This window comes from Eubalaena glacialis, chromosome 16, assembly GCF_028564815.1.
Source record: "Eubalaena glacialis isolate mEubGla1 chromosome 16, mEubGla1.1.hap2.+ XY, whole genome shotgun sequence".
NCBI lineage: Eukaryota > Metazoa > Chordata > Mammalia > Artiodactyla > Balaenidae > Eubalaena > Eubalaena glacialis.
In genome coordinates, this window is record NC_083731.1 from 66,149,128 (window position 1) to 66,175,977 (window position 26,850).

The 26,850-nt window shown below is 40.1% G+C and overlaps 1 long non-coding RNA gene across 6 annotated transcripts in view; it reads right to left on the minus strand.

The window, feature by feature from the left end:
- LOC133076138 (uncharacterized) overlaps window positions 1-26,850 on the minus strand; it is a 318,595-nt gene that overhangs the window by 96,955 nt on the left and 194,790 nt on the right. The window contains exon 4 of one of the 6 annotated variants that reach the window (XR_009697492.1): window positions 12,044-12,545. The exons of 4 other annotated variants lie outside the window; for them this stretch is intronic. This is a non-coding gene — a long non-coding RNA (uncharacterized LOC133076138). Of the gene's footprint in view, window positions 1-12,043; window positions 12,546-18,228; window positions 18,308-26,850 lie in introns of those variants that run through there. One more of the 6 variants, XR_009697495.1, reaches the window with a different exon arrangement.

The following is a 26,850-nucleotide window of genomic DNA, read 5'->3' on the forward strand; positions in this document are numbered from 1 at the left end:
GGGACGTTCTCTTTAGGCCTTGAAAACTCTGTGGTTTAGTTTGTTACCATCTCTTCCCAGCTATTAATAGATAAGTTCAAACAAATCACTGAAAACTTTAGGATTTTTCTTTTCTACATTTAGACAAGGACCATGCTGTTTCCGTGGCTCTCCAGGAATCTTTACGAGTGGAGTAGATTACCAGTACCACATACTGAGTTCATGTGAAGGTACCTTACAGGAATGGAAATGTCTACAGGATTTCCTTTTAGGGTCAAGGAAGAAAAACTGGGACTTCTTCATACTGCACTCCCCATGGCTGCCCAGAGTGATTGTGTTTTAGACTAGAGAAAAACGCAGCGTGTAAATGTTCTCCTTGAACCACTTGCACGCACATCTAGAAATCACACCGAAAGAATAAACTTCTCATATGTGGTCCTTAGTCCTTTAATCAAGAATTTTAGTTTCAGCTCTGTCAGACTCAACTGGTTTTGCTGGAAAGCTAGTTCTGGTTTAAGCAACAATAAATCACGGATAAGCACAAGGGAGTTCAGTTTAATTCCCAGAACCTAGCCTCAAATCATCTCTTAGCACATGTCCCGAAACTGGCATATTTTAGCTGACTGCCAAAAATGAAGAATATATCAGAAGGTCAACTGGCCTCCGACCTGCACCTAGTGATGAAATCTCTGTCTCTAATGACTTCCGTTTGAAGCTTGGAGAAGAAAATAAACGTGATCAGAAAATACAATAACGTAAAGATTGGCCACGCGAGAGAAGTCCTTCTCAACTATCTTCAATACTTCAGTTATCCCTGGCCGCATGTCCGCTATTCAGAGCAGGAAAATCATAGACTGCAACTTCTTTAGGTTCAGTGCTTTGGGCTTCTCACCTTGTGTTTACTGGGGCAGAAGAGAACTTCAGAGGCTGAGCAGCTGCCTCTGTTAGACAAATGTTTATACAGACTACATCAGGATTATGCATGTTGTGGATTATCACTGGTAGATTCCAAACCCCAGAAAGGCTTTCCCCTGCTCTTGACCTACTTCCTTTCTTTCCATTAATAGTAATGTGCTTAAAGAAAAGAGAGATTGCTTCTAATACAACTAAATTGTATTAGAAAAATATGCCCTCAAGACAAATTTGCTAAAATCATAAGACAGTTCAAATGGTAGACCAGATCCAGGTGGCAGTTATCTCTCCTGATATGCTCCTTTTCGCAATCAACTGTCACTGTGATTGAGAGTTGACTGTGAAAAGCCTGTGTAAGTCACAAAGCTGAGGCCAGACATCTGTGAGCTCACCCAGGACAGTAGGAGCTGAAGAACATCCCTTGGATGACAGTCTCTCATGTCCCAAGAACCATCACTTTCAGGACATGATCATCTCCTATTTGTAGAACTGAGGCTGCTAGTCTGACAATCCTGCTGCCCATTCCTGCTTATCCTAGCCCCCTGCCAACCAGATCATGTCCCTGTCTTTAAACACAAGCCCCACAGCTGTCCATTGAATTCTCTGACCTAGAGTTTGGCTGCAGCATAAAGAACTCTTAATGTGGTGTAAAACTTGGATTTGGGTCTGGCTTCTGTTACTTGCTATCTGGGTAACCTAAAGTAATCTAGTTGTTTATTTCTTAAACTGCAAAATAGGGACAAAATGGGGACAGTCTTTGCTCTGCCCAGCTCATGAGGTTGTGAGAAGTAAGTGAAGCAATGGCTTCTATGTGTTTTGTGGATGATAAGAGCTGTAGGATAGAAGGGATGATGGGGATGCTGAGTTGCAGAGAGTGTTTGCTACAACAGTTTTCAGTGCAAGTCAGACTGTGGATGTGGGACACTTTTGTCCCCCTGCTTATTCATTTCGACAGTAGAGAATGACTGGTTTTTCATCAAATTGTTTTCCTTTTCCTCCTGGGCACACAACTAGACTGAATTTCCCATCCTCCCTTACTCTTAGATGTAGCTGTCTAATAAATTCTAGCCAGTGGAATGTGGGTGGAAAGGATGTAATCTACTTCTGGGATTGACTCTTACATATTTCTCAGCAAAATCCTCTATTCTCAATCCATGGTGCTCTTAGAGTCTTAGTAAATTTCTCATGCTACTTTTTGGCCAAAGAAATATCTAACAGTTCCAGTTATAAAGTGGTTAGGTCCAAACAACTTAATAAGTATTTATATCCTAATAACTTTGTGATGTTGGAAAAATTAGTACACATGAGTTAAAAACCAAATAATATTTTTTATTTTCTTCTTAAATAACCACAATGACTAATGGGATGTGTACACCTGTTCGGGCACTGCATAACTTCTTAAACCTGGGAATCAGATTAGACACAGCCACCCTCATTTCCTATTGCATATTAATTTCTATATGGTACCTGCTTTTTATAATAACAATGGCTGAAAACCTAGATTTCAAAAGATACAGCATTATCAGTGATATCAGAGGTATAAGACATTCCTCCATTTTTACCCTCCTTTTTCAACAGCAAAATAGACATCCATTCATGAACAAAAGCACCTTTGTGGGTGTTGTGGGATCTAGCATCATATGCCCAGGGACCTGAGATGAATCCCGCCCACCTGTGTACCCACTAATAGGCAGACAGACTTTGGTATGGGCTGTGGAACCAGGGGAGTCAGAAAACCTGCCCAGACCCCTCTCGCTGCAGTCAGGAAAAAATCTGGAGAGTGCTGACTTGGGCAGATACACCAGCAGGAGACAGAATTTGCAGAGGCCCAGCCATCTGGAAGGGAGATTCCAGAAGACATTGGAGCAAAAAAAATGTACGACTTTCATCACAGTGGAGGTGGTGGTAAAATAAACTTTCCTAGGCCCCCCACCACCACCAAAGAACACTGCACAGGGTTTGATTTATATGGTGATGGTGACCTCTCCCTCAAGGGAAAAGGAGAGCAGTGAGTGAGTGCCTAGCTATCCCAGTTGTGCTGGTCATGGCTGGAGAAACCCATTTCTCTCCAGCAGCACCCAGAGTACTGAGGCAGAAACTCCATGACTAGGGGGAAGGGGGAGATTGGGAGAGAGGCAGATAAGGGACAAGGTTCCTGCTGACAGTAGTCAGCAGGAAGTCTACCCATGACTCTCTGGGAGTACCATACCCAGGAATCTCCCCAGGCCTGTGGGCACCCCCGATACCCCAAGTGCTAAACCCATACCTCCTCCAATTCTGTGGCTGATTCCTTGCGCATGCAGCCATGTGTGGTGGTGAGAGAGAGCTCTGGTAGACAGGGAGCATGTTAAGAAAAGAGGGCACAGGCTGAGGGCAAGAGAGAAACCACATACTTGAGCCATAGTGCCACCTTCTGGAAAACAAAAAGAGGATTCCAGTAGCCAGCTTGGGTGACTTATAAGAAGCAGAGAAAACAGGAAAGCTTAAGAATCCTGCCACAAGAGGGAACAAGAAGAGTGGAGCAGCTGTACCCATTCAAAGACAGATAAAACGCCAGATAATACCACCAAATAGAATACCCATTCTGAAGGCAACTAGCAAAGATTTAAAGAGTTGTCTGTTTCTTCAAATGCAAAAACAGCAATGCAAAACTACAAGGAACATGAAAGATCAAGGAAATATGCCATCACAAAAAGAAAATAATAATTCTCCAATAACTGAGCTCAAAGGCAGAGAATTTTGTGATGTGGAGATAAAGAATTCAAAATATACATTTTATTTTTGTGGAGATTCAAGATGGCAGAGGAGTAGGTAGATGTGGAGTTCATCTCTCTCCACGGATGCATCAGGAATACATCTACAGATGCAACAATTCTCACATATTGAGAACAACAGCTGAAAACTAGCAGAAGACCTTGGACACCGGAAAGGACTATAAAGATCCCTGCATAACTGGGTAGGATGGAAAAAAAGAAGGGAGAAGGAGGAGGAGAGGAGGTGGGATGGGACCTGGACCCCGGGGTAGGGGAGCTGAAGCAGAGGAGAGATTCCCGAATTCGGGGAAACCCCCTCTCCGACGGGGAAATCGACTGGGACAGAAGGGAAGCATTTGAGGCTGTTGGAAGAGGATGAAGCGGCTGATCTGTGGCAGATGGGACGGAGCGAGAAATACACAGATGGTCCGTACCACAGCCCTACATGCCCCAGACTGGGACGTGTGTTCACAGGTGTGCAAGGGGGCTGGGAGCTGGTGCGTGGGGATTGGAGAACAGGCCCAGAGCGAGAACTGCAGTTGGCTGTGGGGAGACGGACTGGGGGATGGGAGGGAGGAAATCTGCAGCAGGGAATGCCTACAGAGGAAGACTAGACTGCCATGGAAGCAGGCGCTAGTGCTGAGTCACACGCAGCGGGAGGAGCCACTATCGTAGCCTCTCTCTCCCCACATACCGGCATTTCAAGCCTTGAAATCATATCAAGCATCTTTTCTGACTGCAACGCTATGAGACTAGATATCAATTACAGGAAAAAAACTGTAAAAAATACAAACGTATCAAGGCTAAACGATATGCTACTAAACAACCAAGAGATCGCTGAAGAAATCAAAGAGGAAATCAAAAAATACCTAGAAACAAATGACAATGAAAACAAAATATACGTTTTGAAGAAACTCAGTGAGCTACAAAAAAACCTCAGGAAGATAATTCAATGAAATCTCAAGAAAAAAAATACACGAATCAAAATGAGATTTTTTTCCAAAGGGATAGAAATCATAAAAAAGAACCAAATAGAGGTTCTGGAGCTGAAGAACTCAATGAGTGAAATTTTTTTAAAAATGCAATAGAGAACATCTGCAGTACGGCAGAGCAAACAGAAGACAGAATTAGAAGATTAGAGGACAGGAAATTTGAAGTAGCCCAGTTAGAGGAGAACAAAGGAAAAAGAATAAAAAAGAGTAAAGAAAGCCTACATGATCTATGGGAGTCCATCAAAAGAACAAATAGTTGAATAATCAGTATTACAGAAGGAGAAGAGAGGGAGAAGAGAGCAGATCATTTATTTAAAGAAATAATAGCTGAGAACTTCCTGAACCTGGAGAGAGAATCGGACCTCAAAGTTAACAAAGCTAATAGATCACCCTATTATATCAAAAGATCTTCTCCAAGACATGTTATAATAAAACTGTCAAAAATTGAGGATAAAGAAAGAATTCTACATGCAGTTAGGGAAAAAGGGATTACAAATTACAAAGGAAACTCCATTAGCCCATCTGTAGATTTCTCAGCAGAAACTCTACAAACCAGGAGAAAATAAAATGACATATTCAAAGTGTTGAAAGAAAAAAATTGCCAGCCAAGAATATTCTATACAGGAAAGTTATCTTTCAGATATGAAAGAGAAAAAAAGACTTTCCTAGACAAACAAAAGCTGAGGGATTTCATCATCCTATACTTGCTTTGCAATAAATGCTGAAAGGAGTTCCTCAAGCTGAAATGAAAAGATGCTAATCAATGACATAAAAACATACAAAAGTATACAACACACTGGCAAAGGTAAATATAAGTCAGACTTAGAAAACTTTAAATCTGTAATAGGATAGTGTGAACCACTGAACTATAGTATAAAGGTCAAAGAAAAAGACTATTAAAAATTATAGCTATTATACTGGGTTAATGAATACACAATATAAAAAAAGTAAATAATGAAATAGAAAATATTAAAGGAGGGGAGTAAAAGGGTAAAGATTTTGTAGATGATTGAACTAAATGTTCCATCAGCTTAAAAGAGACTGTTTTATCTATGAGAAGACTTATGTAAGCCCCATGGTAGCCACAAAGCAAAAACTAAAGTAGTTTCACAGAAGATACAGAAAGGGGGAAAAGAGCATACCACCTACAAAAGTAGGAAGAAATAGAGGGGAAAAGAAACAACAGGAATACCAAACAACTAGAAAACAATTAATAAGATGGCATTAGTAAGTCCTCCTATATCAATAATCACTCTAAAAGTAAAAGAATTGAATTCACCAATCAAAAGGATGACTGGATGAATAAAAAACAAGACCCAACTATATGCTGACTACAAGAGACTCACTTCAGATTTAGAGACACACATAGGCTCAAATGAAGGGATTTGAAAAAATGCAATCGGAAGCCAAATGAAGGAGGGACTAGCTATACATACATTAGAAAAACAAATTTTTAAGTCAAAAATTTTGAGACAAAGAAAGTTGTTATATAATGATAAAGGGGTCAAGTAATCAAAAAGATATTAACAATTGTAAATATATACATAACCAGCATTGGAGCACCTAAATATATTAAGCAAATACTAACAGATCTGAAGGGAGAAATAGACAATAATCAATCAATCAATAAACAATAAATGAATATATAAATTGGGGGACTTTAATATCCCATTTCAGCAATGGATAGATCATCCAGACAGAAAATTGATGAGGAAGCAATAGACTTGAACCATACATTAGACCTAAGGGACCTAACATTTATAGAACCTTTCATCAACAGAAGCAAATACACATTCTTCTTAAGTGTACATGAAACATTCTCCAGGATAGACTGTATGATTAGACACAAAACAAGTCTTAGAAAATTTAAGAAGATTGAAATAATACCAAGTACCTTTTCTGACCACAATGATATGAAGCTAGAAATCAACAAGAGGAAAGCTAGAAAATCTACAAATATGTAGAAATTAAATAACACAATACTGAAAAACCAGTTGGCCAAAGAAGTAATCCAAAGCAAAATTTTAAAATATCTCAAAACAAATGGAAACACAACATACCAAAACCTATGGGATGCTGCAAAAGCAGTTCTGAGAGGGAAGTTTAAAGTGATAAATGCATATATTAAGAAATTAGAAAGATCTCAAATAAACAACCTAACTATACCTCAAGGAACTAAAAAAAGAAGAACAAACCAAGCCCAAAGTTAACAGAAGAAAGGAAATAGCACATCAGAGCAGAAATAAATGAAATAGAGACAAGAAAAACAATATAAAAAAATCAACAAAACTAAGAGCTGCTTTTTCAAAAAGAAACAAGATTGAGAAACCTTTAGCTAGACTAAGAAAAAAAAAGAAGATTCAAATAAATAAAATCAGAAATGAAAGAGGAGACGTTACAATGGATACTACAGAAACATACAGGACCATAAGAGACTACTATATATACTTATACACCAACACATTGGATAACATAAAAGAAATCAATTAATTCCTAGAAACATACCACCTACCAAGACTGAATCAGCATTAAACAGAAAATCTGAATACACCAATACTGAGCAATGAGATTTAATCAGTAATCAAAAGCCTTCCAACACAAAAAAGTCTAGGACTGGATGGCTTCACTGGTAAATTCTACCAAACATTTAAAGAACAATTAATACCAATCCTCTCAAACTCTTCCAAAAAACTGAAGATGAGAAAATACTTCCAAACTCATTTTAGGAGGCCAGCACTACCTTGATACCAAAGCCAGATAAGGACACTACAAGAAAAGAAAACTATAGACTAATATTCCTGATGAATATAGATGCAAAAATTCCCCACAAAATATTAGCAAGTCAAATTCAACAACACATTAAAAAAATCATACACCATGACCAAATGGTATTTATCTCTAGGATGGTTCAACATATGCAAATCAACAAATGTGATACACAATATTAATAGAGTGAAAGATTAAAATTATATGATTATCTCAATAGATACAGAAAAAGCATCTGATAAAATACACATTATTTCATAATTAAAACTCCCTGAAAATTGGGTATAGAGAGAAGATACCTCAGCATTATAGAGACCATATATGACAAACCCATAGCTAGCAGTCTCAACAGTGAAAAATTCAAGGCTTTTCCATTAAAATCAGGAACAAGACAAGGGTGTCCATTCTCACCATTCTTATTTAACATAGTAGTACTGGAAGTCCTAGCCAGACCATTAGGCAAGACAAAGAAACAAAAGACGTCCAAATCAGAAAGGAAGAAGTAAAATTGTTGTACATGAGGTGATCTTCTATATAGAAAATCCTAAAGACTCAACCAATACCTATTGAAACTAATCATAAATTCAGTAAAGATACAGGAAATAAAAGCAACATAAAAAATTAGTTTTGTTTCTATACACTAACAATAAAATATCTGAAAAAGAAATAAAACTATCCCATTCACAGTAGCATCAAAAAGATAAAATATTTAGGAATAAATTTAACCAAGGAAGTGGAAGTCTTTGCCCATGAAAGGAGCCAGGATGCTCTTCAGTTCAGACCACATCAATATAGAAAAAAAATCCTAAAATTTGTATGAAATCACAGAAGACCCCAAATAGCCAAAGCAATCATGAGAAAGAAGAACAAAGCTGGAAGTGTCACACTTTCAGATTTCAAACTATACTACAAAGCTATAGTAAATAAAACTGTATGGTACAAGTAAAAATAGACACATACACTAATGACACAGAATTGAGAGCCAAGAAATAAACCCCTGCATATATGGTCAAATAATATTTGACAAGGAAACCAAGAACATTTAATGAGGAAAAGATAGTCTCTTCAATAAGTTGTACTGGGAAAACTAGATAGCCACATGCAGAAAAATAAAATTGAACCCCTGTATTACACCACTCACATAAATTAACAGGAAATGGATTAAAAACTTAAACATAAGACCCAATACTCTAAAACTTCTAGAAGAAAATGTAGGGAAGAAACTCCTTGACATTAGACTGGGCAATAATTTCTTGGACACCAAAAGCACAGGCAACCAGGGCAAAAATCAGTAAGTGGGACTACATCAAGCTAAAAAGCTTCTGCAGAGCAAAAGAAACAATAAAAAATGAAAAGGCAAACTACAGAATGGGAAAAAAAATATTTGCAAGCCATATATCAGATAAAGTGTTAATATAAAAAAAATAAGAATTCATACAACTCAATGAGGAAAAACAAAATGATCCAATTAAAAAATGGGCAGAGGAACTAAATAGACATTCTTCCAAAGAAGACATTTAAATGACCAACAAGTACATGGAAAGATGTTAAACATCACTAATCATCAGGGAAATGCAAATCAAAACCACAATGAGATGGCACCTCACACATGTCAGAATGGCTATCATCAAGAATACAAGAGGACTTCCCTGGTGGCGCAGTGGTTAAGAATCCTCCTGCCAATGCAGGGGACACGGGTTCGAGCCCTGGTCCAGGAAGATCCCACATGCCGTGGAGCAAGTAAGCCCATGCGCCATAACTACTGAGCCCGTGTGCCACAACTACTGAGGTCTGCACACCTAGAGCCCGTGCTCCGCAACAAGAGAAGCCACCGCAGTGAGAAGCCCGTGCACCTCAACGAAGAGTGGCCCTCGCTGGACGCAACTAGAGAAAGCCCGCGCGCAGCAACGAAAACCCAACACAGTCCAAAATAAATAAATAAATAAATTTATAAAAAAAAAAAAAAGAATACAAGAGATAACAAGTGTTGGTAAGTATGTGGAGATAAGGGAATCCTTGTACACAGGAATGTAAATTGGTGCAGCAACTATGAAAAACAGCATGAAGTTTCTCTAAAAGATTAAAAATAGAACTACCATATGGTTCAGCAATTCCAATCCTGGGTACATATCCAAAGGAAATGAAAACATGAGTTCAAAGAGATATAAGTACTCCCATGTTTATTGCAGCGTTATTCACAATAGCCAAGCTATGGAAAGAACCTAAGTGACCATCAGTGGATGAATGGATAAAGAAGATGTGATGTGTATTGATGCGCACACACACACACACACACACACACAGGAATATTATTCAGCCGCAAGAAAGAAGGAAATCCTGCCACTTGTGCCAACATGAATAAACCTTGAGGACATTATGCTAAGTGAGATAAGTCAGACAAAGAAAAGAGAAATACTATATGATAGCACTTATACATGGACTCTAAAATAGCCGAACTTGTAAAAACAGAGAGTAGAACGATGGTTACCAGGGGCTGGGGTTGGGGCAGAGGGGAACTGGGGAGATGTTGTTTAAGGATATAAACTGGGAACTAGTAGATAAATAATTCCTGGAGAGCTAATGCACAGCATAGTGATTATAGTCAACAATACTGTATTATAAACTTCAAAGTTCCTAACAGACTAGATCTTAAAAAACCAACAAAAAAATGACGTGATAGAGGTGTTAGCTAATGTTATAGTGGTAATTTATACTGCAATATATATATGTACCAAATCAGTATATTATATATCTTAAACTTACACAATGTTATGTGTCAGTTATATTTCAATAAAAATAATAGAGCATTTTAGAAATGAGTGAAGCATGATTTAATGATGAAGCTGCAATTACCTTGAGCTAGCAGTTTTTGCAGTGTCCAACAAATGCGAAGTATAGCTGGGTTTCCCTAAAATGTTTTAAATAGTTTGTGGAACCCCTGTGAATTCACTTCAGCAGCCCAGGGCATGGTGGTGCACAATTTGGAAACCATGACTCTCTTGTTTTTCTCCATCCACCAGTTGGATGGAGAGAAATTTGAGGATTTAGAGGATGGAACAACGAGATGGAGGCTGGACCCCTGGGTCTTCATTGAAGGAGCGGCATCCCAGAGAAACACTTAACAAGAATTCCTGTTTTAGCCTGTAGCAAGAATGAGATATAGTTTTTTTTTGACATGCTGCTGATATTTGAGGGTTGTTTGGAACAGTAGTTGGTAAACGCTGACTCGTATGATCTCCAAATTCATGAAACATCACTAGGGCTACTTTTGTAAATCCAAGCGTTGCTTCACATTGGATGGCTCTCTCCCATGGAGAATGAACGTTAGGCTACTTTGTCTCCAGCCTTGGTGACTTGGTTTATCTATAATGTCCTGGGGAAGCACAGACAATACTCTGAAGAAGGGGGTCTCTCTCTAGAGACACGTGTTCTCTGAGTCAATGCAATATTTGTAAAGTAAGCAAGAGTATTCCTCAGTGACCACAGTATCAACCAAAATGCAAATGTTCTTGGGGGCTTCGGGGATGCTTGTTTTCCAAGAGAAGAAAGTATTGTTAAAAAATAAACAAGCAGGAGAGAGTTGGTCTGGCTTTCATCCATTAGCATGAACATGCACTCCGGGTGGTGAGATGTAAAAAACACCATCACAGGAAGTGGCACTGAAGCAGACTGACAGTCCAAACCCTTTCCCTGAAAGAACAACACAGCTCACTTGTACAGCATCAGCATTGGAAGCCGGTGTTCAGGGCTCAGTGCTGGGACCTTAGGGGTTTTTTCCCCTGAAGTAGGTCACATCTTCAATTTAGGTCTTGTTTCCTGACCTACCTAGAGAAGGTGGTAGTTCAAAATTAGGTAAACATTTCTGGGAAATTTCCATTTGATTTTAACCTTATTAGTAACAGCTCGGAGAATTTCCCCCAATTATCCTGGAGAAGCATAGAGCTAAAAGGGAGACATTCTTCATCTTCTCATGGATAATTAAATGTCACCATGCTTCTGGAAACCTCCTAGCCTACATACATCTACATCATCTTGATGGTTTTAGGCAAGGTACTGAGGCTCTTTGATTTCACATGTTTAGCCCAGATCTTTCCCTTTTCACCTGTTTATCAACTTTCTTCATGCCCAGATTTCTTATTGGCTGAACAAAGGTAACACACTGCTGTTGTGGATGGGAGAATCAGAAAGGGAGCTTCCTTGGCCCCATGACTTTCGGAAAATATTCCAGAGAACGTGTGGTTCTTTGCAGATGTTTTCATGAGAATGGTTTGAGAGCCTGTCTGCCTTAGACCCACTCACACAACTGAAATCTGCCTCCATTTTGTCTCTCAGAAGAGAAAATATGTACTGTACTTTTTGATTGTTTTCAGCACTACTGAGGTATAACTGACAAATAAAATTGTAAGATATTTAAAGTGTATATGGTAGTAGCTTTGATATCTGCTTCCTTAATGTTGCAATATCAAATTTAAGAAAATAACCGAAAATTTTTATCTTTTTTTTTTAAGGATGAGTATTTTATTGTTAATCGATTTGGGGCTAATTTCATTCTATAAGCTATCTATTTCAGCATGATAAGTTACCCAAAAATTTAGCAGCTTAAAATCACACCTCTGTGTTCTGAGCTGTGCTCAGGTTTTCAGGAACCTAGTACTACCAGGGGGTGGGGTACACGGAGGGGGTGGAGAGAAGGGCAGAGGCTACTGAGAGCCTGATAACCAAGGATGGAGCTAGAGGCAAGGGAACAGGTGGCTTTGGCTGGAGGTACCTGGGGCTGAGCCACCCCAGACCAGCACCACGTGCCTTGGGTCCTGGCTCACTTCTCTCCACAGCTACAGTGACTCCAGCAAGGCTCAGGGAGCCGCCTTCTCCAACAGAAGCCACAGGTCTGGAAGCTTCTGGGGAGACACAATGGAGAAGTGGATCCGTCTCTCCCCAGTCTTCTGCACGAGCCTCTCCATCTTGTAACCCAGAGTATGTGGTGGTCTCCACAGCAGGCACTGAATTTTCTTTGTTTTCTGAATTTTACTTTTCTTGCCATTGAATCATATTAAAAGATGCAGGTAAGAAAGCAGATGGCTGATGCTGAAGATGGAAATTTGACTGAGTAGTATCTGGAGTGCTTGGTATGGAGATCACAAGTCTATCAGAAATATATAAAGGAAAGGGGTTATTTTGGTTCTATTCCTGGACATTTGGGTGACCATAGTTCACACTGTTCTGTTTCCCCATTTGTAACAGATAAGTGTAATAACCCATATTCTTATTCTACAGGACACATCATGTGCTCAGCAGACTTTTTGCCCCCGTGACTTTCACCGTCTGGTGTTCCACCCTTGAATGCTCTCTGCTACATGGCAAAAGGGACTATGCAGATGTAATTAAGTTACTAATCAAGTGACCTTAAAATGGAAGATTAGTCTGAATTATCTAGTTAGGCCTGATGTGAGCCCTTGAAAGCAGAACTTTCTCCCACCTCAGGGCAAAAGAAGTCCAAGAGATTTGAAACACAAGGATTTGATGTGCTGTTTTTGGCTTGAAGATGGAGGAGTCCGTGTGGAAAATGTGAGAAGGAATTGAATTCTGCCAACAACCTGTGAGCTTGGAAAAGACCCTGAGCCCCAGATGTGGACCGCAGCCCCAGCCAACACCTCGATTTCAGCCTCGTGAGACCATGAGCAGAGAATCCAGCCATGTTGGCCAGAACTTCTGACCTACAGACACCGAGGTAATACATTCATGTAGTTTTAAAGCACTAAGTTTGTGGTAATTTGTTACATCAGCAAGAGGAAACTAATACACATCATGAATTTCTTTTGGATTAGAGATTACAACCTCATGTTAAAGGGGAGGGTTGCCTCTCAGCTTGATGATGATGTCCATGAATGTGGGCGTGGGTGGAGGTGAAACCAAATAGATACTTTCTGCTTTTCTGTCTCTCCACTAAGGTCCATTTGACATTTATTGATCATTTACTGTGTACCCTACACCAAATGCTTCCCATGCTCTCTTTTGTTTAGTAATCAAAATTACCCTGTCAATAATAATTTACCTTTTACTTAAGAAATGGAGATTCTGAGAATCCAGATAATCTGTCCAAGTTTCTACCACTAGCATTTGTGAAATTCGAGCCCAGATATTCTGACTATAGGCTCAGGGCTGTTTACTGTATTGGGCCAACTCTTGGATCCGTGGGGGTGACCTAAGTATTAGTTGACAATCAAGAAGAGTAATAGAAATTTGCAAAAAAGGAACTATGGGATCTTTATTTTAATGGAGTACGGTAAATGCACTAGATCAAAGATTCTGAGATTCTTCAGCTTGTTTGAAAATTTGGCTCTTTGTCAGCAGCCAGAAGCTAAGGAAAACCCAGAATTCTTACTTCTCAGTTGCTGGCTTCCAACTCTTATTTCCATGGAAACATATCAGAGCTGCAAAAACAAGTGAAGTGCCTTAATATCATCACTACCTAATGGCTGGAACTTCCCATGTTTCAATCTAGCTAATATCTATTTCCAAGAAGAAAAGAGAGGAGAATTGGAATAACAGACTTGAAGGGAAGTGAATGTATTTCATCTCCGTGGTCTCTTGCTGGCCAAGAATGGAATCGTTGCTGTCTAATTGCCATTTAATTTTAGGTAAAGAATAAAAAGAAAAGGTGTCTTTGAACTCTGCTTCAGAGGATAATTAGCAGGAATCTCCTACTTCTTTGTATCATCAGTCATTGTTATTGGCTGACATTATTTGCTTATTGCTAAGTCGACCAAAAAATTAATCACTCGATCTAAGAAAGAAAAGGAAAATTTTACTTGAGGCAATTTTGAAGATTATGACCTGGGAAGGGCATTTCAGAAAGCTCTGAGAACTGTTCCACCCATTTGAAGTGAAGGCACAGTTATATAAGTTTTTGAGACAGAGAGCTGTACATTAAATGACGTATTATTGACAGTTTACACAATCCAGATCTAAGCATCATCGTGGTCCCTTATGAGATCAAGAAGGAATGTTACCTTTTGAGGATTTGTCTTGTTGGTGCTAAGAGAATGTTGTTCTTTGTGGTTGAACAGGTATTTCTGCCAATGGGGGAGGTTTGGATGATACATAATGCACATACACAATGCACAGTAGTGGGGAGAGAGGAACCAAAGGGCAGAGAAAATTTTTATGTTTAAATTTTTCTTGTCTTGCCATAAAATGTGAATTTTATTTCACAGCTATAAATACCAAAGATCAATTTATGTGCTCCAGACATCAGACACTATAGAAGTTTTTTAAAAATGGAATGATTACCATTGGTCAAAGAGACTGAAGAAGGCTTCAAGGAGTAAGGGAATAAGAGGTTTCTCTATCAAAGGTCTTACGGATGTCACCAAGGACACATATAAAGTAGGCTGCGTACCCTCTGTGGTTGCTCCTTTTCTATAGAGTTAGATCGCTCTCAAGCCACAAGAAGAGGGCTAATCAGACAATAAGTCTAGAAGGCTTTAGATGTTACAAATTGACTTTCTCCTAATAAGGCTTGTAAACAAATACTGTGTCATTATAAGACCACTACCACATCTTGGGTGGGTTTTGGCTTTCTGCCCAGAGTGTGGAGGATGAGACAATCAGCAAGTGTGATTAAACCACTCTGTGGTCTATGGGTTCATGAGGCTGTTGAAGCTTTTCGTTACATCCACCAGCCAGCGACAACTCTGGGCGCCCACGGTGTGCAGAGTACTGAGCGCTGTGGGAAGCATCAGAGCAAAGAGAAGACGGTGCTCCTGATCTTCAAGAGTTTTGAATTTACCAGAGCAGTCAGGAGCACACACATGAAAATGAGTAAGAAAATATACGAGAAACAACCATCCCACCACACCAAAACAAAACTCCAAACCACATTTTCCTGACACAGTTAGCTGTGGTCAGATGGTTCAAATGACTGCGTGACCAGAGTCACCCGATCTGGGGACTCTGATAGGGACATAGATGGAAAGGGAGATAGATGGAAATGTGGAGATGTGGAGGGGGAGGGGAGGAGAAAGAGAAGGAGGAGGAAGAGAAGGAGAAGCAGCGGCAGCATTCACAGAAGAAGCAGAGGTTAGTTTGGGGACTCAGAGGTAAGAGTAAGAGGTGAGAATGGAGGAGGTCAATGAGGGTTGCTTAGATTCGCGCCATGAGCCCAACACTGGGAGTGAGGGCAGTTCAATGTCACGGGGAGGGTCAGTTATGGAGTCCAGCAACTTGAAGTTCAAGACTGAGAGTTTTCATCTGCTTTGAGGAAATTAGGTACTTCTAAAGGTTTCTGAGAAAGGGCCAGAATTCATAGAACAAAGCCAAGAATGGAAGCAGAACACAGAAGAGACACCATCTTCTGGATCACCCAGTGGATCCCATCTGAGTCCCAGCTATTCTGTAAAGCCTATCATGCCTCATCCTTTCTCTGAACATTTACAGTATTTAGAAGTTATATCACACAATCTATCACTTGATCATTCACTTGTTTAGAAATCAATGTTAGGGCCATGGCTGACACAAATGTTATGCAACTCAATAATTGCTACCATCAAGGAAGTGTTTTCTATAGGAAATAAAGGGTTATGCAATGATTTTTGAGGTTAGGCTCACTTGTGGGTGAGCACCATTTGCTTCGGATTAGAATGTAAACTTCACAGGACTGAGGCTAACCATTAACTTGCATACTGCATCAAAGTGACACTACTGGTATTTTGTTATTTATTTTGCTTATCACTGACATTTAAAAAATTAGACATGGCTTCCATTGTCTTCTGTTCTTGTTCTCAATTGCCATGCTACCTGAGAAGAGCTAGGTTCCAGAACCAGGATTCCTTTGTCCTGAAAGCTTGAGTCTCTCTTATGATGTTGATTGTTGATTTAACCAGAAGAAGATCCTGGTTAAAATAAATTATCCTAGGGAAGGGGCTTTTACTCTGTGAGCCTGGATCAGACGCTGGGGAGAAAGAGTAGGATGGAGGAGAGCAGAGAGGATGTAACGCAGGCAGAAGGGAGATGGTAACACTCCAGAAGATCTGTGGAAAAGCCCAAGAGCTTCTCATCCCCCCTCCTTCTACAGGTAGATTTGGGCCCCAAACTCTGTGGTTTGAAATACAAATAACCAATACAAATATGGAACAATGCTCAACCACACCAACGATCCAATAAATAGAAATTAAAAAGACATTGGGTTATTTTTGAAAGGTTTTTAATGAGAGGGATATGGTGAGAATGCTTTCTAAATGATAGCACCCTTGTTTGATTTGAAATTTTAACTCAGTGTCGAACTCTCTAGGTACAGTTTGTAATCCTGATTTCAGATTTTTAACGTGTTACAAACATTATCAATATATATTTCTGTGTTGAAAAATAGCACAATAGACCAGAATGCCAAAATCTGCTTGCAATGACTACTTCTGCAGATTCAGCTGAAGTGAGGCACACCTAATTAATTTCCTCCTGTCTATGATATAAACAGCCAACACTCATCCCGTGCCAAGCACTATACCAAGTCTTGACAGGTTATTATCTCATTTGATTTTCATCATAATTCTGCAATGTGAGTTCTTTTACTTTGCCTCTTTTCCCAGAGGAGGAAGCTAATATTTAGAGAAGTTAAGGTTGAACCATATGAAATTGCTAATATTCGACTGGTTTTGAGCTTCAGATATGGCAGTCTCATACGGTTCAACCTGATTAACGTGTCCAAGGTCACATGGTGAGAAAATGGTGGGAATTATCCAAGGCATCTCACTCCAAAGCCCCAGGGCCTTAACCACTAGGCAATACTGACTGCATTTAGCTAAAAGATGAGGGTTAGTGAGCCTGGGGTCAAGATTATAATGAAATTGATAAGCCATTGAAGGCAAATCATTTCAGAACAGTTCAGGGAAAAATATTTGTATAAATTCTAGGGAAGCAACACGATTCACTGTGTGTTAGCAACAGGGTTGGATTAAGCAGAATTCTGACCACTCAGTTTCATATTTGCCACCGAATTGCTGAAGGCGACTTCCTCTCTAAATCTCATATTGTTCTGTTAAATGGATATGGTAACAATGGCCATCATGAAGGATGCTTTGGAAGGGGTACATATGCTGCATGGACCAGGAGACAGGAGCTACTCAACATTTCCAGCAAAGAAAGTCTAAGCCGTGGGGATGCTTCCCAAGAGGTCGGCCTCACTGTGTGGGATGCAGTCCTGAGCCAGGCTCCTCTCAGTATTCAGCAGGTTGGATGAGCTGCCATTTTCCCTTTCTAGATTTTTCGCTCCTTCAGAGCTGCAGACCTACAATGATTCAAGAGTTCTGACTCCTTTTGATGAGTCTGCTTGTCGTTAACATAAATCAGATGAAGCTGAAAGCCCACCTCAACATCATGAGGTCAAACACTGGCTGTTGTCACTGGAAAAATTCCCGAGGCACTTGCTCTCATAGCATTGTTATGAAGACGAGGTTCAAAGAAGCGTTTAGGCAAAAGAATCTTTGTACTTCCCACGATGCATGCAGCCAGGCTGCCGATGAAAACGATAGCAATTTATTTTGAAATTTGCTCTTTAATTCTGATGGATTTTCTAAGCAAATGATTTTGAATCCAACAGCTGCTGGGTGAGCAGAACGTACTAGAATAAATCAATCTTCTGCTACCTCCAGAGTGGTGAATAATATGTCTTGGTTAGTGCAGTAAAGATTCCTACATTCAAGATACAGAGCACCGGGCACAACTTGCGTGTGATTGCAAATATTCAAATGAAATGTACCGATCCTGCAAAGACTGAGTAATAAATCATGCAGCAGGCAAGCACCTTCCCATCTCATGGATTTCTGCTGTGGTGAAAGAAAAAAAGAGACACCTGCAAAGACTGAGTAATAAATCATGCAGCAGGCAAGCACCTTCCCATCTCATGGATTTCTGTTGCGGTGAAAGAAAAAAAGAGACAAATGAGGGCCAGTATAATCAAGGGCCCACTCAGGATGTCTATTACTGTTTCTGACCGGGCCTGGTCTTGCAAACATGGGACCTGGCCTGGTCTCGGAAAAATTTAAATACAGGTTAATGTGGTCACTGCCAAGGGAACAGCTTGATCAGAAGAAGGTCCTAGAGTGTGCACCTCACCCCCATGCCCACTCACCCCAGGGTTAATCCTACTGGCTCTGGGTGAGGAAAACATGCATTTAACGCTTCCCCAAGTGGAAAGGGATGAGAAGTCCTGCCCTTCTCCTCCAAAACAGCATCTTGGAGTGAAGGGAGTGATGGGAAAAGAGAATAAATGTGCTCGTTATAGGGAGGAGAAAATAAACAATGACTAATGGGAAAAGAGAAAAAAATCAGGGAACCAGGAGAAGGAGGTGGAGTTTTAATAGTGAGATATCCAGTTTTCACAATGGAAATGCTCATAAGACTAAAGGAAAAGTTTGCATGACATAATGAAGCATTTATTTACTTATTTATTTACCTTTGAAATCCCTCTAGATTTAATATTTAGGATTTTAAAAAACTATATCTAGCTATTCCTAGAAGGCCTGCTGCCCAGGAATAATAGAGTATGCTTTTTTAGAAAATCAGAACCCTTTACCCCTTCCCTGCCTGCTCCCCTGTTATTTATCAGAGACCAGAAGGATGAGTTGAAGGATCAGGTGACCTGTGTTTCAAATCTAAAGATTTTGATGCAAAAGGAAAAAAGTGTAGGAATATGGAAAATAAATGCCAAAAGGAGTCACTGTATGCATTTAGAGTCTTTGGATATCTCTACAAGATTAATCCAGATGGTTGTAAACTTGCAAAATACAGTATGTGCCTGTGTGTAGACGCTAAACATGATTTGCCTTTCTTTTGGTAACCTATTATTCCAAGACCTGGGTGTTTAAAGTGCTCCATTCAGCTTTAGTAGCTTTGTTTTCCAGGCTTCTTCTTCTCAGTGACTGGGCAATCATGAATGCATCCTCTTATGGGATGTAATGCACTTTTGTTATGGCATCAATGGAAAGACTTGAAAAGGCTCCTACATATAACAAGAAATCATAATTCCCCATCTTACATTTCATGTCACTTCAATCAGATTGCTTTAGGCATCCAGGTCCAAAAGTTAGATCTAGCAGCTGGTGTTCCTTCTCCATTCGTCTTAAACATAAAATCAAAACAAATCCATCTTGTCTATTAATAAAATAATATTAAACACATCCTGAGTAATTGGTAAGTTAGTGCCACCTTTGTACATTCAACCGTTGAATGTTGAATGTTGAATGTTGAATGTTCAGGACCTGGTTTTGCTAAAGGATATTCAAGCATACCTGTACACATGAAAAGGTTGTGATGGAAAGTTGTAGATACCACATGTTGATCTGGATTTGGTCTACATTTGCATGCTGCTAGCTCACCCAGAGTTTCCAGCTGCAATTCTGCTGGATGTTTTAGTTTCTAAGTCTTACTACTTATGGCCTTGGGGAAATCACTCACTGGGTCTTAGTTCCCACATGTATAAAAGAAAGAGCTTGGATTTCTAGACTTTAGACATTATGCTAATGAGTTTATAGCAAATCTCTGTACAGATTCAAATTTCTTTGGCCAACTGGGATTACTGTTGGGAAACAGTAACCTCACAATGACCCTGTCTCCTGCCTGGCCCAAGTATAGTCCATAGGAAACACTCACAAATCCTTTGCCCCTAAAACTTCTGGTAGCATAGACCCATGGCAACACAGCCATCACTATCCACCACTGTCATGGGCAACTCAAACTTTCCCAGAAGCGGATTAGGCACTGGTCCTCATGGTTCATACTTTCTAAGCAGTTTCCAGAAAATCCTCTTCACTAGGCTTGTGGTGAGGGAACTAGCACTCTTCCTCTTAGAGGACTTGGAAGGGAGGAGTGTTGGAGAATTAGCATAGCAATAGTTCTCTTCAAATGAAATTGCTTCAAAAAGTTCTCTTGCTCTTATATCCTTTCTATATCAGAGTTGAAGGGGGTTCCAAGAATACTGAAATTCCACATGTGGAGAGGCTCTGCCTCATACTGTGGTATCTGAAGTAGGAAGAGACCTATTTTAGCATTCTGAAAAATAGGTAAATCATTTCGGTCCACATTGAAATCACTTCTTCAACTATTAGAAGAGATGCACATCTACACTCAAAATATCTCCTTAGCAAAAAGCCTTCTACTACAAGTCTCAAGATGTCTAGTATAATCTTTTTTTCAAAGACTTCTAAAAAACATAACCCATTCAACTCAGAACCATGCTTTCATTCACATTTAAAATAACACCCAGCAATTCAGAAGCCATGCAGAATATCCACAGACAAGCACTTCAGAAAGGTCTCATGTACTTAATTCTGTATTTTTGCAAGGATGTATACTTTGTGCATTTGCTTAGTATTTATTAACTGGTCTCACTGTCATTGTTCATGTTCTCTGAAAGTGTAACATTCAGCCATTTAGAGGGGTATAGAAAAAGGCAAAAAATAAATGTGAATGATGCTGATGATTACTACAGAGATGTGAACTGAGGACAAAGTCTCCTTATTCTGTATTCAAATTAAATAATCTTCACAAGAGTAGGAGAGCGTAATTCCTTCCAGCAGAGGGGTCCAATGAAATAAACTGATGTGACAGATGGCCATACCATAATCCACCCTAATTAGCATTCATTAGCATACCAGGTTATATCTTGATCAGGCACTGAACACAAGGTGTGCACAGAAACAGCGTTTCCATTAATCTCATCCAGAAAAGATGCTCCTCTTCACCTTGGTGGGCGAAGTTGGTAGGAAAACGATGCCTTGATGATCGATGCTGAATCCTGTTCCATGAGCAGAAAGGGTTTCAAGCTTGGGCTAAGCCAACCTGGAGAGAGCTAACTATTCCCAAAGAGAAACTTAGGCTGTGTGGGCCCAGGATGGTGAACCTCAGGGGACATGAAGACCCTCAGAGATGGGAGAAGATTTAGAAGGGGAATCGGGGGAAAGCATTGTTTTCATCTTTGTCCTTGAAGAAAAGTCATTCCCTGATACTGAGGGGAGAAATATCCTTGCTTAAGAGTCATTTCAGTGTGTCTATGTTGTCTCTGCTGTTAGTGTGAAAAGCCTTTTACCTGAGCTGAAAAGAAACCAGTGGAGAGAGAAAAAAAGAAGGAAAATGAGTGTATGCCACCACCTGCTTTCCTGGGAAGACAGAAAGCATCGAAAGAAAATACATGTGAGGTGCTTGGGGCATAAGAAATATATGGTTTTTTGTTTTTTTTTGTTTTTTTAGTGCTGTCCTTCAGAGTGCTTTTGAAAAAACACTTTCATCTCCTAGGGCTGTGTGATCATCAATTTAAGGGAAATTGCTTCCACCGGCTGATGATGCCCAAATCCATATCTCTAATTTCAGACCCCTCTTTAGAGCTTGGCACCCATATATCTAGGGGTTTATAGGACACTCATCATATAGGCATCCGACAAGCATTTCATACGGTGTGCCATGTGGCAGGAATTGTGTAGTGAGGAATCCACATGGTTCATTGTTTAGTTTGGGAGACAAAGTAAAAATAAACTCTCATAAAGCTGGGGGAGAGAGAGAACAGGGCGCTAGAGAGCATCTAGCAGGAGCCTCATCTGCCTGGGGTCATGGAGGCCACGGAGGAAATGACATTGAAGCCAAGACCTGAGGTTTTAGGAGGGATTACCCAGGGAAAGCTCAGGGATCGGAGGCTACAAAGAGGTGGAAAAAGGTAGGGGCCACAGTCTTTGCAAATGCCTGGAAAGGATAGAGATTATGGCATATTTGAAGAAACAGGGGTGTTTGCCCTGGCAGGAACATCAATCATGCTTCAGGTCTTCCCTTCGTTTTGAATCTCTTTTCATGTGAATGATACGACCATCTTCCCAGTCACCCGGGGCAGTGACCTGCACATCTTACTGTTTGCCTTCCTTTCCATGCCTCTCTCAAGTCCAAAAAATCACCATCTTTCTTCTAAGAGTCTTGAAAATGGGTTTCCTCATCCCCAAGCTCATCATCTCTCCCCACGATCGCTGTGACAGTCTCTGCTTATCCTCCTGCAGTTATCTTGTTTCCCTCTGGCCTGTGACTTACATCATTGTTACAGGGCTCTCTCCAGAATGTGGACTGTATCACCTCTTTTCCACCAATGATCCCTCACGGCCCTCCAGATTAGCACCTGCTCCATCGCAGGCCAGATGAGGTCTGGTGCGATTTTCTCTCTGCTCAACCTTCCAGAGCCACCTGTTTCTGGCTGCTCGTCTGCACATAGCCTAAGATCCCACTATATGGAGCTGCTTCGTGTGATGGATAATTTTATGCGTCAATGTGACTGGATCATAGGTGTGCCCAGATATTTAGCTAAACATTATTTCTAGTATGTCTGTGAGGGTGTTGGGATGAACTTAGCATTTAAATCAGTAGACTCAGTAAAGTGGTTTGCCCTCCCCAAGGTGGATGGAACTTGTCCAATCCACTGAGGGCCTGAATAGAACAAGAAGGCAGAGGAAGGAAGAATTCAGCTCTTCCTGCCTCATTGGGAGATATATCTTCTCCTGCCCTCAGTGTTCCTTATTCCCAGGCCTTCAGATTAGGACTGAATGACACCACAGGCTTTCCTGGGTCCCCAGCTTTCAGATGGCAGATCATAGGGCTCCTCAGCCTCTGTAATTGCATGAGCCAATTCCTTATTTATCTATGTAAATATGTGAATTTATACACGTAAATATGCATGTATCTATCTATCTACCTACCTACCTACATAGATTCCTTGGGAAAGAATAAGCACAAAATATGAAACTTGAGAGTCTGGCAAGATCTGGTAACTGGTAATTAGTCAAAGTTTTCTGGGGAAGCAGAATGAATATTTTATATACATAGCTCTCAAGTTTCATGTTTTCTGTTTATTCTTTCCCAAGATGTCCCCACATTTCCTGTCTAGCTAACTCTATTCTATAACTCTCAGTGGAAACATTGCCATCTATGAACAGCCCTCTCTGAAACCTCCATTCCCAATCTGGATGGGGGGCCCTGTGTCCTTCTGGGCAGTCTGTGCTTGTGTCTCCCATAGCACAATTCATGACACATCTTTTTTACTGAGTCTGTCTGCCTTCCTCATCAGGTTCAAAGTGCTTTGGGGGCAGGTATCAATTATTTTATCTCATATCAACTCGAGCGTAGTAGCGTGGTGTCCCCAAGCATTCTCTAATTCTATCCTGCTTTCCTAATTGTCACAAGACATGTTTCTGTGTATTATCTGCTCCACTGTGAGGCAGGTTTTGTGATGCCAGGGAGTTTGTTTCATTCAATCCTCAGCTCTCACAATGGTACCTGTCACAGAATAGGTGTTCAAATCATTGTGTATTTGTCGAATGAATGAATGAATGAATGAATGAAGTTAACATTCACGCCCACATCCTGGCTTTGGCCCATTATTTTTCCAACGTGGCAAAACACGCTTTTTTTCAGTCTTCTTTGACATGAGATTTTCTAGTAAGTTGTAACTGAGTATGTGACTTTGGACAAGTTACTAATCCTCTCTCTGTTTCAGTTTCCGCATCTGTGGCATCATGATTATAAGAGAACCTACTTCATTAACTCTTCATGAGGATTAAGTGAATTTATACACGTACAACATTCAAACAGTGCCTGGCACATGGTAAATACTCAATAAGTGTTAGCTATCCTCCTCCTCCTCCTCTTCAGCATCATCAACATCATCAAAATTACCTCCATTTTCATTTTATATTCCCTAATCCTTTAAAATCACACCTCTGAAACATTTCTCCTACCAAACAGCCTTCAAGTAACAACTATGTCAATAATTTTAGGGGCTGCAGGACTGTCTCATGCATAGTTCTCAGCACAATGCTAGGTGGTTATTAAACGCTTGAGTAGAGTGACAGTTTGGAATTCCTCTTTTAAAATACTTGCATCGGGCTTCCCTGGTGGCGCAGTGGTTAAGAATCCACCTGCCAGTGCAGGGGACACGGGTTTGAGCCCTGGTCTGGGAAGATCCCACATGCCACGGAGCAACTAAGCCCCTGCGCCACAACTACTGAGCCTGCACTCTAAAGCCCGTGAGCCGCAACGACTGAGCCCGTGCACCACAACTACTGAAGCCCGCCCGCCTACAGCCCATGCTTCACAACAAGAGAAGCCACTGCAATGAGAAGCCCCCGCACCACAACGAAGAGCAGCCCCTGCTCGCCGCAACTAGAGAAAGCCCGCGCGCAGCAACGAAGACCCAATGCAGCCAAAAATAAAACATATAAATTAAAAAAAAAAAACTTGCATCTTTATGCACAGGTCATCTCTTTAGATTGCCCACTACTGAAGCAATCTGTGCTTTTCAATAGAAAGTGAGTTTTGGTGAAACAGTCTTTTCTTGTCTATTCCTCCCACTTTCGCTATGAATAACAGTTATGAGCAGAATAACAATAGCATTTCTATATTTATACATGACATTCATCCACCTGCTTTTCCAAACCTGACACCTGAGCCAGATACATTTCACCCTAGATTTAGAACGGAACTGAAATTGGAAAAAAATAAATGTCCTCAGGTGCTCCAAGAAGCAAATAAACACATGGCTGCAGCAGCCATCTCCATAGAGATGTTAAAAAGCCAATCTGAGTGTGCAATTCCAGGTCAGTTGGACAGCTGCAAGTCACACTATGGTGGCTTGCATTCCTATGGTGCCAATAAAAGTTTTCATGCCATGGAAATTTACTACTAATAAAAATAAGATTTTTCTGGCATCTGTGATGAATGCTGGTGGGTACTGTGTAGGTTGTCTGATGCTGGTTTGTGTCTGTCTTTAAGCATAAAGTTTAAGCATCGTCCAAAAGATGGCACTGTTTATTTGTTTTTATCATGCTTAATTACAGAAGTTGTATTATGCAGGCACCTTAGTGATCTAAATGAAGACAGAGCAGAGATTTCATCCTCCACACAAATCAAACTGTCATTTTATTATAGGCCATTTCAAACTCTTCATCTTGTTCCTCAGCAAATGGATATGTCCAAGCTATTAAATGTAATACGTGCAATGTCAGCAAACCTCTTACTTATTAAGTACTTATTTTTTTTCTGTCTAAAGGGGATTCTGGAATCCATCTTTGAAATCATTACAGATGCATTACAGAAGATGGGTAATTGAGACATATTTAACTTTTCAATCTTGAAAAGCTAGATTTTCAAATGTTAAGTACTGTTTGATGATCTTTAAGTGTGACTACACAGGGAACACACAACACACAACTGGTAGTTGTAGGTCACTGGCTATTAGAAAGCATTGTTCTTTGAAATTACTTGTGAAGCAAAAGATGAAAGCTCCAAAATAACTTTTTAGAATAAACAGGAAATTAGGACTGGTGACACTGGTTAAATCTCAAGTTGTACTAGGGGATACTTCTGTGTAGGAGTGGGACAGGGTGACAGATGGCTTTTCATGAGTACTTCTGACATTATGGTAAACATACATACATATTTTGCTGGCCCAGTACATCTTTAGGAAATCACCTTCCCCATTCTTGAGTTACTTCTATTTATTTACAGTTTATTGGTTAAGGAAAGTCAAACGGCAACCTTATATTTAATGGGGTAGGGAGGTACAGAGCTGCCATGTCCCTGAAGGGGAGGAAAATCAAGTATTTTGTTAATGAGTAGTATTCCCTAAGTTTGGAGTGTGATCTGCATAAGGCTTGGAAGCAGAATTCAGTGAGTGGTTTCACTAAGTTGAGGGAGGGGGGAATTATTATGCGTGGGAATGAATAAAATTCCTGACAAAAACCTTTTCTGAATGAACAAAGAATCACCCCTGGGAAATTACACTGAATGTGTATTAATGCACATAACAGGGTGGGTAGGGATGGTTTTTACTCCAATGCCTACAAAGCCACTTAAAACCAGGGCTAGATCAGAGCTTTATAGGGTAGAAAACATTTCCCCACGTACACAAAAAAACATTCAGGAAACTAGCCTCCTTTCTGATACTAGCAGAAAGCAAACAGTGTACAGATGTTTTTATTATAGTATGTAGTATTTGAAATACTGTCAATTATTCCCAGCACTGTAAGAGAACAGGTAGAGGGTAAGCTGCTAAGAGTTTTGTAGCAATTAAGAATTTCCAAGAAGCAGTAAAGATTTCTCTTATGTATATTTAGTAACAGCTGAAATTTTATAGGAGAAAGTGCTAGAAATTTTCATTGTGTCTACAAGTCTATTTTTCTTCCTATTGCATCCTTCCATATTTGTAATACTTTGTAATATGTTCTCAGTGGTTTCAGTATAATAACATGTGTTGAAGTTACCTACTCACATTTTATGTTTCCTGAAGAACTTAGTGTAAGGAGATAGAGACAGGACTCATTGACATAGGGAAACTGCTTAGATGCAGATCAAGCAGACTAATGGGGATAGATTTGTCCTCTATTAGTTTCTGGGCATATATGCAGTAATGTTGTTGAGTATTTGGT